Source organism: Garra rufa, chromosome 6 (genome assembly GCF_049309525.1).
Source record: "Garra rufa chromosome 6, GarRuf1.0, whole genome shotgun sequence".
Classification (NCBI taxonomy): Eukaryota; Metazoa; Chordata; class Actinopteri; order Cypriniformes; family Cyprinidae; genus Garra; species Garra rufa.
The window spans coordinates 56,101,676-56,112,607 of NC_133366.1; positions in this window are offsets into that span (position 1 = coordinate 56,101,676).

The window sequence follows — 10,932 nt, forward strand, 5'->3', positions numbered from 1 at the left end:
AAATTAACACTCGCCAAGCACCAGATGCGAGTAAAAATCGGCGTTGGTGAGTATACGCAAAAGCCAGTTGACAGGTAAAACTTTTATGAAATATAACAATGCAACGTAGTGAAAACAACAGCCAGTTTTTAAAGAGATTCACTGTTTCTAACGTAAGCAAATAAAATTATATTTTCCGAACATAAGATCATCGTGATTTGCTTTTACCTAAAGAAGATATTGCTGCCTTATTTCGGACCTGGGGTTACGCCGCCTAAACGGCGCAGTAAAGTATAGTTTGAAAGGTTGCGTGTTCGTCTGTAAGCATACTCTGGGCCGCTTCACACACACAATTATGTCAAAATGCACGGTTTTGGCGAGTTACCTCATAAACGTAGTCTTAAATGAGTTAGAAAGTCGTAAAGGAACACTCCACTTTTTTGGAAATAGGCTAATTCTCCAACTCCTCCCGAGTTAATAAGTTGAATTTTACCGTTTTGAAATCCATTCAACCGTTCTCCTGTTCTGGCGATATCACATTTAGCGTAGCTTAGCATAGATCATTGAATCCTATTAGACCAATATAGCATAGCCTTCAAAAATGACCAACGATTTGTCCTATTTAATAATAGTCAAGGAAGTTTGCTGCGTAACATGGCCGAAGCAGGCGCAGTAATATCACGCAGCACAACGTGACCAACTGCATGCACAGGGACCGTTCCTCGTTGGAAGTTACCTAGCTGGGAACTAATTTCAGGTGCTGCGTGATATCACTGCGCCTGCTGCGTCCATATTACGGCAACAAACTTCCTTGACTATTACACCGGAATGGGAGTGTAGTTCCTAATCTTATCGGCCTAGAAAATCGCATCTTTACATTTTTTGCCGGTATTAGTACACAATATAACTACAGAAGAGTCAAGTTTTAAATAGGACAAATATCGAAACTCGTTGGTCATTTTTGAACGCGATGCTATTGGTCTAATAGGATTCAGTGATCTATGCTAAGCTATGCTAAAAGTGATATCGCCAGAACAGGAGAACGGCTGAATGGATTTCAAAACGGTAACACTCAACTTATTAACTCGGGGGGAGTTGGAGAATGAGAAAAAGTGAAAAAGTGGAGTGTTCCTTTAAATGACCGCAAAGAGTCATGAGAAAATCGGTTGTATCACATCCGTGTCATGTGCATCCGATTTTAAAGAGACCACGCTGCTTTTAAAGTAAAACCTGCTAAAGTCTGTCATCAAATCAAAGAACAAAAGAAAAAGAGAAATCATCACTGGACTGCTCTAGTCATTTATTAACGTTTGTGTATGCATAAATTAGATTAATCTTTATTCAAGCTACAATTTATAGTTTAGGTGAAGATTGTTTTAAAATCACTTAAATTAAATCTTGTTTTACATTTCAGAGCCTAGAAATAAGAAATAACTTTCAATTATACTCTGTTGAATGTCTATAATTAATAGGTAAAATTGAGGAAAAATACATTTACTGTAATAGAGACCAGTAGCAAGACAAATTAAAAAACATTGTAAGTAAGTTTAGTCATTGTAGTAGTAATACCTGCCGGTAAATTCTATCACGTCTAAAATAATTACCGTAAAAGCTTGATCCTTGAGGTTAAAGGGGTTTTGCTTTGTGGTCCCTTGGCTTTCTGAAGCTGAATAGCCTAAAATCAGTGGTTTATCACTCCTTGAGAAGGTCTGCAGAAAAAAAGAAACCCAGATGACTGTAATTGCACCTTTTTTTTTGCCATTTTTAACCCTCCTTTAGCACGGATGAGTGAAGCTCGTGACGCTACCCTCGCTGCCTCACCGCAGGTGGGAACAAATTGAGCTGAAGCTCATTAAGGAAAGTGTTGTGACGATGGTGATCTAACCTTCAGCCGTCTCTCAAAGGATCTCGGAGGAGGCCGGGCAGCTGCTGTTGTCTCTGTCCCTATGCTGATCGAGTGTGCAGACTCAGCCATACTGAATAATGCACGGCACCTGCCTGGGCTGAAGGAGGCCTGCTGTGTGGAGAAGAAAGAAAAAAACGGCCCGCTAATTGACATTGGTTTCTCACGCTGTGCTAATGAATTATCCATGGGGCAAGGATGAGGCACAGTGCGTGCCGTCCTGTAAGATACGGCCTGATATCTTCGAGAGAGGTTAACAGATAAATGATGGGTGTTTTTTGGTGCCATCTGATGTATTTGGCCATTATGTCAGAAAAGGCAGATGTCAGTTTTCTTTTTTCTTTAGGGAAATTACAGAATACGTCTTCCTTGTTCAACTCATGACATTACCATGATGGTTGTCATTGCACTGAATGAACTCCAGGCCATTAATATGCTTAGGCTTAATTTCTAATAATAGGCTACTCACTTTTTTCTTTTTCCGACACCTTTTGATGTTTAAATGTATATTCATGCTTCTTTAGAACTGTGCATAATTGCCTTTTATTATATTATATCACATTATACAGTATTGTATTGCTTCCATTTATCTTCTTTCAGACTTTACCATAATCTAAAATGTGGGGGAAAGCAATAATAAAGCTTAAGTAGGTATATCCAAAAATTTTGACTGGTAGAATCTGGTTTAACAGGTGGTCAATAATGAAGAATTTTGTAACTAACATTATTTTTGGTTTTTATAGGAGCCACTGCCATACTTGGAACAAAATTGGCTACCGCCATCAAGCAATTCCTCTTCTGTATCACATACATTGTGATCCGGCCAGATTTGCATCCAACAGAGCACAGAGGGAAGGGAAATTCCTTTTCCACTCTGCTGCAGATTTCTATCCTGCTGTTTTAATAGGACAACATCTACCAGTTCCTGTAAAACACATAGGCACATGGTAAGATATCTTTTAGTATCTTTAGTTTTTTTATTTTCATTTGATGGGTCCAATTCCTTTCTAATTTCATAGTATGTGGTAGCAGCTACACAATGCTAATAAAATGCATCTAACCATATCAGATCAATTGATCAGTTTAGGAGCCACTGATCTAATGCGCATAAAGTATATGCAATATGATCATCAATTTGTTTTATTCGCTTTCAAAGAACCATATTCTGTCAGATGAATAACAGGGTGTTTATAATGTGCCTTCAATATGAGCAATCAGTCTAGGAAGTGAACGTCAAACACATATTTTATCCTGTGCATTATTACCCACAATAGGTGCTGATGTAGACAAACAAGCAAGAAACAGCTGTATACGAGCATGCTTAAATCACTGCAGGAGCCAATGTGTGTTGCACACAAAGACAAGCCATTTATGTCTGTTATTGTAAATTGATGCTGCTCACAGCTTTTTTTCACACTAGTCCGCTTTTTAATTCACTTCTTATTTTCTCTGTGCTCTTATCTGAAATTACTGTTCAAAATTACTGTCTCTTATGAAGAATTTAAAACCCTAATTAGTCATACCTTGTCTCAGAAAAGCAGAAACGTAGCTCGACAATTTCCCTGTCATATTTTCTGTGAAGACTTAAAAAACCCAAATGAGCCACTCTGCATTTCACATAACAAAACAGCCTGTAGTATTACTTCCCTTGTTTTATGAAAATATAAATAATTAGACATAACTAAAAGAAGTGATTTGTATTCCAACGGCAGTAAGACATACTGCTGTAAAACTCAAATTTGTGCTTGAAAATAAAACAATGCAGAGACCCTTGAAATTTCAGTTTGGATTAAAAGCATCTAAAATGATGCTACATTGTTTGTAGTGGTTAAACTCAATAATACAATGATTTTAGTAAGGAAATAGTTTTTAAATGATTTTTTTGATTGTTCATCCTCGTGTATATACACTTTAACTTAAAAGTTTACATACACCTTGCAGAATCTGCAAAATGTTAATTATTTTACCAAAATAAGAGGGATCATACAAAATGTTTATTTTTTATTTCATACTCTACTGACTAAGATATTTCACATAAAAGATGTTTACAAATAGTCCATATATGTATGTTACCACATATGTTGTTACCTGAATGATCCATCTGTGGTTTTATTGTTTAGTGAACAATAAGCTCCCACAAATTCTTTGGTTTTTCAGCATTTTTGTGTATTTGAACCCTTTCCAACAAAGACTATGATTTTGAGATCCATCTTTTCACACTGAGGACAACTGAGGGACTCATATACAACTATTACAGAAGATTCAAACACTCACTGATGCTTCAGAAGAAAACTTGATGCATTAAGAGCCAGGGGTGTAAACTTTTGAACAGAATGAAGATGTGTACATTTTTTTTTTTTAATTTTGCCTAAATATCATTTTTTTTCCTATTTAGTACTGCCTTTATAAGAAGCTACAGAAGATATTTACATGTTTCCCAGAAGACAAAGTAAGTTAGATCCATCCCTGGCTCTTAAAAAAAGTAGGTTGGTCACGCCGGCGTGACCGTCGGCCCCAGAGGGTTAATGCATCATGTTTCCTTCTGAAACATCAGTGAGCGTTTGAACATTCCTTTAGTTGTCCTCAGTGTGAAAAGATGGGTCTCAAAATCATACAATCTTTTTGGTAAGGATTCAAATACACAAAAATGCTGAAAAACCAAAGAATTTACCTGAAAGATTTTAAGAACAAACAAGGAACTCATAAAAAACTATCACTATGAAAAAAAAAATTAAAAAAAAATCAGGTAACAGCACTGTATTAAGAATCAAGTGTATGTAAACTTTTAAACAGGGTCATTTTTATAAATTCAACTATTATTTTTTCTCGTGAACTATTTGTAAACGTCTTTTGTGTGAAATATCATTTTCAGGTCAGTACTAAAAAAAAAATAAAATAAAAAATAAAAAACATTTTGTATTTTTACAGGTGATAAAACTGCCAGTAAGAGCTGTTCTTTTTCTCCAGGAAAAGAAAGTGTGGCTCATACTGTAGGTTTGGAGAACAGAAGGGGTCTTTCCCTTGTCCTCCTCTTCTCACCTCTTCCTCTCTGCAGGCTGTTTTCCTACAACTGTGTCATTTGATGAACTGTGCCAGCTAATAGACCAGGGCGGATAATCAATATCTGAACTACAACATTCTTAAGAGCCATTTCCCAGTACCAGTCAGGTGCGGGACCCCCTGCCTCCAGACATACAATCCTGTTGCTCAGATTCCAATAATTTTCTCACTGTTGTCTTCGAATGAAGGTAAAGGTCTTTTTCTTTTTTTTGGGCTTAGTTGCAATATCTTTCTCCAAGATGTAATCAAATATTCAAGACTGGTGAGGCCAAAATGTAAAACATGTAGAATCTTTCATTGTAAAAACTCATATTGGTTGGCTTAAGAAAGCTCCCCGTGTAGGCTATGGAAAATGCTGATAGAAAAATCACCTTTTTGTTTATAATGTGCCCAAGAGTAGCATGTAAAGGGTAAAAAGTAACGGCCCTAGTACTGAGCCCTGCTGTAGTCCATATATAATATGACAATTTTCACTTACTGCTATTTGATAAGAATGAAGACATAGTCTAATAGTCCAAGTATTTCCTTGACTGATCTATTCAGGGATTCTCTACAGGTGTATCATTTCAATTCTCACCTCCATCCTGTTCATCATGCAAAGTTTATCTCTAATGATTATCTTATTCGGCTCATTCCTCCATTACATAAAAATGGATTTGGTGCGTTAAGTTGCTTGTGTTCTGAAATGTTTTCTACAAACTCCAGCGTGCATACAGTATACAGTAATGCCTTCATTTGCATGTTTTCATTTTGCTAGACATTTTTAGAGAGAGAGAAACAAGATGCTTGCAGGCTGATTACTTCTCCTCTGTGACTTTTAGTTAAACATCAGCCCACATCCAATTCTCTTTGCCATGTTGTGTTTTTCTCTCCTGTTATCGCAGTCTCTTTCTAAGTTCCTTTCTCACAGCACTGAAGTCCCTGCTCCCTCCCTTTGCATCTCTTTTTAACAAACACCCACTGAACTTCACGTCTTAATTTGAGATATCATTTAAAATATTAATTCTCCTTGCCATGAGAAAGAGTATTTTTTCAGAACTGATAGTGATGAAAATATGATCAAGGAGCACTAGACTCATTCTGTATGAAATAGATGCTTTTTTTGTTTGTTTTATTTTATTTTATTCACGGGCCTTGTGGCCTTTATTTCATATAAAAACTGACAATAATATAATGGGATTAAGAATATAATGGTGATATATTTAATATTTGTATAGTCACACTGCTTTTCCTGCCAATATAAAATTAAACATCATTGTATATTGTGATGATTTTAATGTACCTTTATTTGGCTGCTAATTTTCCTTAAGAGTTTGTCATTCATTTTATGATTCTGCGTTGTATCTAGACTTTTTAGAATTTTATGTCATTGGAAGAAAATTATATTTTATTTTTTTGTTATATGGTGCTAATTTTCTTAATTATATGACAAACCCTATTTAACTGGCAGCATTCCTCCAATTTTCACTGAGATTGCATAATGGCGGGTCGCTATAAGGTGACTGAAATTCTGCAACATTTCTGTCCAGATGAAGGCCAAAGAGAAGACCTTTTCAGCCACTGCAAAAGAAGTTGGACATTTCAAATGTGTGATTTCTCAAAAATTGCAGTTTTACATTGACACTAATTCATTCAATTCCCCCACACTGTAAAATCCAATAGTTTACCTTACTTAGATTTACTTAGTTATCTTTACTTAGTTGCTATACTTACTAGGTTGTATTAAGTTACAGCTACTTTCAATGCAAGTAAAACAATTTACTTACTGCTTTGAGTGACGCTTACTTAAAATATTCAAGTAGCCACAAAGGAACCAATGACATTAAGAAACCAGTGAGAGGCAGCAGTGCACTAATATGTTGCTAATTTTCTAAATAAAAAGAAGAAGAAAAGAAAAGTTTTTGAGGTGGGTCAATAGTTAATCTGCAGTTATTTTTCACAACTTACATTCACTTATTTCCCAAAGTCATCTTGAATGTTGTTTCAATACAACTGAAATATTTGAAAGAACATCACATTAACCTGCATGACTTCATAAATTGATGTTAATTTTCATAAAATGTTTTTTGTACCTACCATCATAGTGATCAATGGTCCCTTTGGTTGGACAGTTGGAACTTTATTTATTTTATTGTAATTTTGTTCCTATTGATGCAGCAATGCAACATGGAATCATGATTATTGATTTCAAGGGACAAAACGTAATATGCAGGTTGCTTTTAGGAGGCAACCTATTTAAATGAATCAATAGCTTATATATTTTTAATAATTACTGATGGTCTTTTAAAACTTCATTGTTCTTCATATTCATAAACACCTTGATACACCTAATTGGGTTGAGATTATCATTAACTATATGTGGTGATGTGCTCGAGTCACAGACAGACTTCAACATTCAGCACGCTAATCACAACAATGGTAACAATTCAGTTTTATTTATTTTTATTCATTGTGACAATAACCATTTTATTATTTTATTTGCTCTTTTGTTGTGCTACTATTGACACAAGACAGTAAATAAATTTAGCAAATAAAAATAACAACAGTAAAACAAACCAATTGCATAATTTATGCATGCTGCAATGCACTCTGGGAGTCAGTGAGTAGCTTTACTAAGTGAAGAGTAAACCTTAAGTAAAGGATCAAGTAGCCCCTACAGTTCTTTTTTAGTTGCTAGAACTCTCATGTAAGTAAACTATACTAACTAAGCATTTGTCAGTACAACATATTATTTCTATTTCACTTTACTTAGTTGTTTTAAGGCAATCGGTTTCCATGCTTTTTTTAAGTAAGCCCAACTAATTAGATTTTACAGTGCAAAAAGGCTGGTCGCCAGCATAGGACAAATGCATGAGAAGAGACTCTCAATGGGGAATCGGTTAAACACTGCAGCTGGAATTGCTTGCCAGTTCAGTGCTGAACAGGGTAAGGATCTGTTTTGGCATACAGTTGAGGTCGAAAGTTTACATCCCCCTTTCAAAATTTTCGAAATGTTAATTATTTTACCAAGATAAGAGGGTTCATACAAAATGCATGTTATTGTTTATTTAGTACTGACCTGAATAAGATATTTCACATAAAAGATGTTTACATACTGTATAGTCCACAAGAGAAAATAGTTGAATTTATAAAAATGACCCAGTTCGAAATTGATTATTAATACTGTGTTCTTACCTAAATGATCCACAGCTGTGTTTTTTTTTTTTGTTTTGTTTAGTGATAGTTGTTTATGGGTCCCACAAATTTGTTGGTTTTTGAGCATTTTTTTTTTGTATTTGAACCCTTTCCAACGATGACTGTATGATTTTGAGATCCATCTTTTCACACGAAAGACAACTGAAGGACTTATATGCAACTATTATGTGGGGGATGAAAATTTTTTAACAGAATGGAGGTGTACATTTTTCTTATTTTTCCTAAATATCTTCTTTTTTTTATTTTGTACTTCCCTTCAGAGGCTACAGAAGATAGTTACATCACAATTCCTAGAAGACAAAGTAAGTTAAATTTACCCTGATCTTCAAATTCAAAAAGTTTTCACCCCCAGGCGCTTAGTGCATTGTTTTTCCTTCTTGGTGCATCACTGAGCATTTGAACCTTCTTTAATAGTTGCATATGAGTCCCTCAGTTGTCCTCAGTGTAAAAAAAGATGGATCTCAAAATCATACAGTCATTGTTGGAAGGGTTCAAATACACAAAAATGCTAAAAAAAACAATAAAAAAAAACAAAAAAAACTAAGAATATGTGGGACCTGAAGGATTTTTCTGAAGAACAGCAGGCAGTTTAACTGTTCAGGACAAACAAGGGACTCATAAACAACTATCACTAAACAAAAACAAACAAACAAAAAAACACAGCTGTGGATCATTCAGGTCACAACTAGAGCTTAGATCGGGCCCAAAAAATGAAACCCGATTCTACCCGAGCCCGTGCACCTTGTGTCCGAGCCCGACCCGGTCCGACACATTAACTGTTATTATGAGCCCGAGCCCGATTTAAACCCGACTATTTTTTAATACGTGAGCCGTTATAACAGAAGTTCTCAACTACAATTCTAAGTTGTTTGAACTACAGAAATTAGTTTAGATTTATATTAATGAAAAATGCAACAAGGACGAAGCATGCAAACTGCATTGTTTGTTTATTCAGAATGGATCGACACATATGTTGTCACTGCCCACGACTTGTTGAAAATGTTTCCATACCTCCGACTTTCCTCCAAACTTGCTCAAAGTTAATTCCCCCGTTTTAATTTTTTTCTGTACGTCTTCAAGCTTCATGTTGCACTTAAGCTATACACATACACAATACAGCACAGCTGGCCCGGTGTTATGTGTGCCAGTGGAAGAGACGCTGTCACGGGAGCTAGAGCGTTACTGCGCATGATTGCAAATTGCGCAACTTTGTAGACCTACACGTGTTGCTCAGGCCGACTTTGCTAAAATATTTGTATAATGTTTATAATTATGGCATAGCTCTCCACCCAATTAGGCTAAATAAGTAATGATTTAAAAAAAAAAACACACACACACAAATGCTTGATCATGGCCCGCCCAGCCCGGCCCGGCACCAAAGATAGTGGCAGGAAATATCGGCCCGACCCGTCAAGTCCGGGCTCGGCCTCGGGCAGAGAATCTAAACTCTAGTCACAACACAGTATTAAGAATCAAGAGGATATAAACTTTTGAACAGGGTTATTTTTATAAATTCAACTATTATTTTCTCTTGTGGACTATATGTAAACATCTTTAATGTGAAATATTGTATTCAGGTCAGTACTAAATTAACAATAAGATGCATTTTGCATGATCACTCTTATTTTGGTCAAATAATTAACATTTTGCAGATTCTAAAATGGGGTTGTAAACTTTTGACCTCAACTGAATTTAAGAGACTGAAAGTGCACTCTGCAGTGACCAAGCCAGCAAAAAGAATCAAAAGGCTAAGCTCACCTTTGCTGAGGTGCATGTTGTGAGGAGAAAGGAGAACTGGTCCAAAGTTCACTTTAGTGATGAGAGCAAGTTTAATTTTTTTGGGTCTGATGGGAAACATTTTGTTCGCCGTCAAACTGAGGAAAGACTGAAGCCCAAGTGTGTAAAGATGTCAGTGAAAGGTGGAGGAGGAAGTGTCATGGTTTGGGGGATATTTTCTGCGGCAGGAGTTGGGCCTCCTGCAGTTCCTTCCCTGCAAGCTAGCCATGTATTGTCTCTTACATGTATGTAATATTTTAATATGCCAACTCATTCTTCATGGTACAGTATTTGCAGATCATTTTGGGCTTCCTCATTTTACTTTATACCACCTTTAACCCTAATAAACTAATGCCCTCGCAGTAAGCAAAAAACTTTGTCTGTGTGGGAAAAAATTCGGATGTAGCAGCCAATCAGTTAGGCTTGGCATCTTGCTGTTGTGGGGTGAGCTTTTGTAATCTGTTGAGTGAAGCTTAATAAAATGCGTGAGTGGAGAGGGGTGCTAAAGCCGGGCCTGTTGTTGATGGTTTTGTATATCCCTCTAAAGCCACTCAAGCAGGGCTGAGGGTGGGCTCACTTTCAATATTTATGAAATTGGCTCTGTGTGAAATTGGTTTTTGCCTAATGGATCCTTGCATGACTGCACTCCTTAAAAGACACTGGAGTCACAAGAAAGGAGAGATGAAGAGAGCGACAGAGTTGAAGAGAGGGATCATATAATATGAGTTGAGAAACGGCAAAACCCTCGAACCCAGGTCTACTATAAATATTAATACATTACATGAGAGATCAACCAATAGGTTTGCGCACAATTCAAGGAATTGTTCAATGAAAGAATACTGACACTTCACATGAACCCGCAGTTATCACTCGCAACTATCCTATTTGCAGATTTGTGAGCTTTAAAAATTTTGCCTTGACTTTATGACTGCGCCATTTGCTTCAAATGGCAAATCTGTAAGTCGCACGGTGAAGTCACCCAGAACGCAGAACGCAATTTACACCGGTTTCCAGAGGAA